We start from the raw sequence: 2,942 nt of genomic DNA, 5'->3' as shown, positions 1-2,942 counted from the left end.
GCGGGAGGTGGCACTTGTGGGGCAGGAGATGGCACTTGTGGAGCAGGAGGTGGAAGTTGCGCGTCAGGATTTGGCACTTGTGGGGCGGGAGATGGCACTTGTGGGGCAGGACGTGGCACTTGTGTGTCTGGAGGTTAAACTTGTGGGGCGGGAGGTGGCACTTGTGGGGAAGGAGGTGGCACTTGTGGGGCAGGAGGTGGCAAATGTGGTGCAGGAAATGGCACTTGTGGGGCAGGAGTTGGCACATGTGGGATAGGAGGTGGCACATGTGGGGCAGGAGGTGGCACTTGTGGGGCAGGAGCTGGCAATTGTGAAGCATGAGCTGGCACTTTTAGGGCTGGAATTGGCACTTTTGCCACAGGAGGTGGCACTTGTGGGGTGGGAGGTGGATGATGTGGGGCAGGAGGTGGAAGTTGCGTGGCAGGATTTGGCCCTTGTGGGGCAGGACGTGGCACTTGTGGGGCAGGACGTGGCACTTGTGGAGCGGGAGGGGGCACTTGTGGGGCCTGAGGTGGCACTTGTAGGGCAGGAGGTGGCATTTGTGGGTCGGGAGGTGGAAGCTGTGAGGCAGGGGGTGGCACTTGTAAGGCAGGAGGTAGAACTTGTGGGGCAGGAGTTGGCACTTGTGGGGCGCGAGTTGGCACTTGTGGGGCAGGTAGTTGCATTAGTGGGGCAGGAGTTGGCACTTGTGCGTCAGGTGGTGGCACTTGTGGGGCGGGATGTGGAAGTTGTGGGGCGTGAGGTGTCACTTGTGGGGCGGAAGTTGACACTGTTGGGGTGTGAGGTGGCACTTGTGGGGCGGAAGGTGGAACGTATGGGGTGGGAGGTTGGGCTGCTGAGGCCGGGCTGGTTTTCCATTTCTTTATAAACTGGGGTGCATCCACAGCAGCACTTATCTCCTGTTTTTGTTGTTGCTGTTGTTCAAGATAATTAAAGGATGCTACGTCTGTGTTTGTTGTCATCCTGCTTTCTTTTCTCTGTCTTGCAGGTCAGCTCGTGCTAGAAGTCGATGGTATCGCTGTATGAATCAAGGGCAGTTTAGGAGCAGCTGCTGATGGAAGAAACGAAGTCCAGGCTAATAAATGGAAGTATCTTCTGGTAAGGTGTCAAAGGTGGCAGTCATCATTAAAACCAAAGGGCTGGCTCATCCGAGTGCTTGCTGACTGATGCTTGGGAGTATCTCGTTCTCCAGCTGTATGATACGGAAGCTAAATATGCTGAGCCGTTACAGCTTGTGCTGAAGTTGTGATTGTGCTCCCAGATGTTTCCTTTAGTGGTAAATCATGTTCTGGCACTGTGGTAGTCCTATCTCTGGCATGATCAGGAGCCTGGAGCACCGTGTCTGGTTGCGAGCCTTGTGTGCCTGTTTCCATGAACCTTGCTTTCTTTCTCTCTTCAGAGTAAGGGCAGGGTGCTTCCTTGCTTTTGGTGGATTCATTCAGGAGGCTGTCAGAAGGCCAATTGCAGTGTTCATAACACGGAGGGACACAATGGGAATGGACTCTCGTTACCACCATGCAAAAGTGAGTTTCTTATGAGTGATATAATTTTGATTATTACTTCTGAGCAGTTGCAGTGTGATAGAGGATGTCACGAAACTATTTATTTGGGAGCACAGGGAAGAGTCATGAGAACCGAAAATGTAGTTTCTGTTTTGGCTGTCAAAATGGTGGAGTTTTTTTGGGAGGACAGTGTCTGGTCTTCCTGTTAGCAGGCCCCCTCTGAGAAATTGGGCTTTGCTTGCTGCTTTGCTGTGCCTACCTGCCTGCTCCCTGTGCTTGCTGTGTCTGATACCAGCGGTCATGGAACATGCTCCCTGAGGCTGTGGGCCTGGCCCTGAGCTGCTGCAGCTTAAAGGCCGTTTGAGTTTAGGTTGTCCTTCCTGGAGCATCGGGTTGGACTTGATAATCCTCGTGGTTCCTTTACAACTTGGGCTATTCTGTGGTTCTGTGGTCTTGGTGGTTTGCCTGGGAAATACCAGATGGTTTTATTCCCCCAATTTTTTATGGCATTTGAACTTGTTTCAATTCTAAATGTGGGAGAGGAGTTGGATAAGGGTAGGGTAAGGGTAAGGGTAGGTTGCTTTTTTCTTTTTCCTATTCTCCTAGGTATTTTCTGCCCATGTTGTGATAACTCTCTAACCAGAAATGTTCTTAATGCTCATGAAAAGGCTTTACTGGCAGCACACAATTTGACCATAGGACTGCTTGCTGGATTAACTTCTATGGATTGATTGTATGCTTTTTGAGATGGTATGTTCAGTTTATCTTTTGAAAGGCTGTCAGCTTTTGAGGTCGCTGAGGTGTCTTGCTTTATCAGTCTCTAGCAGCTTGCTGGAGCTTGAAGTAGTTGAATCGTCCCATACAGAGCTGTTAAATAAAACCTTATAATCACTTTGTTTGTCACCTTACTGCCCTTCTTGTCTCCCTAGAGCCCAGCTGTCTTCCTGGGATTGCTGAGCAGCTGCCTTTCACTGTCTCCTGCCTATCAGATCAAAAACCAGTGGTGTAAAACTGAGTTGGAATTTGGTGGCCTAAGTCCTTGAGTATTCTTTATTTCTGTAAAAGGCGCTGGATGTCTCAAGATGGAAGTCCAGATACCTACCCAAGTGTATTACAGCAGTCACAGAATTTCTATTTCAGAGACTTTTTCAAAGCCCTTCAGATGGAAAGGCAAAGGGAAGTGCAACTTTGGAGTAGTAAATGGTGCTTATTAAAATGTAAAGAGGTCTAATTGGTGTAAATGGACTCCAGTCACACTGGTGTATAGCTTTCTTTATGAGGGTACTCAGGAATTCTTCTGACAATGAGTGATACAGTCCCAGCTCCAGGTGCGTGCTCAGCTTGGAAATGCATGCACATAGCTTTTGCTTGGCCAGCTGCTTTGACTGCATTGCACTACATCATCTTGTCTTGATCTCTTTGCTCCCTCCATCAAAAGTT

The 2,942-nt window shown here is 49.5% G+C and overlaps 1 long non-coding RNA gene across 1 annotated transcript; it reads left to right on the top strand.

Moving 5' to 3' along the window:
• The first annotated feature begins 884 nt into the window (after positions 1 to 884).
• LOC146753299 (uncharacterized) lies at positions 885 to 2,467 on the top strand. Its single transcript, XR_014940217.1, has 3 exons — positions 885 to 1,098; positions 1,400 to 1,523; positions 2,432 to 2,467. It is a non-coding gene; the product is annotated as an uncharacterized LOC146753299 (long non-coding RNA).
• The last annotated feature ends 475 nt before the right edge of the window (positions 2,468 to 2,942 follow it).

This window comes from Coturnix japonica, unplaced genomic scaffold (genome assembly GCF_054131305.1).
Source record: "Coturnix japonica strain WE unplaced genomic scaffold, WE-NBRP24 Scf039, whole genome shotgun sequence".
NCBI lineage: Eukaryota > Metazoa > Chordata > Aves > Galliformes > Phasianidae > Coturnix > Coturnix japonica.
Note: the sequence above shows the minus strand (reverse complement) of the source record. Positions and strands in the feature narration are given on the sequence as shown.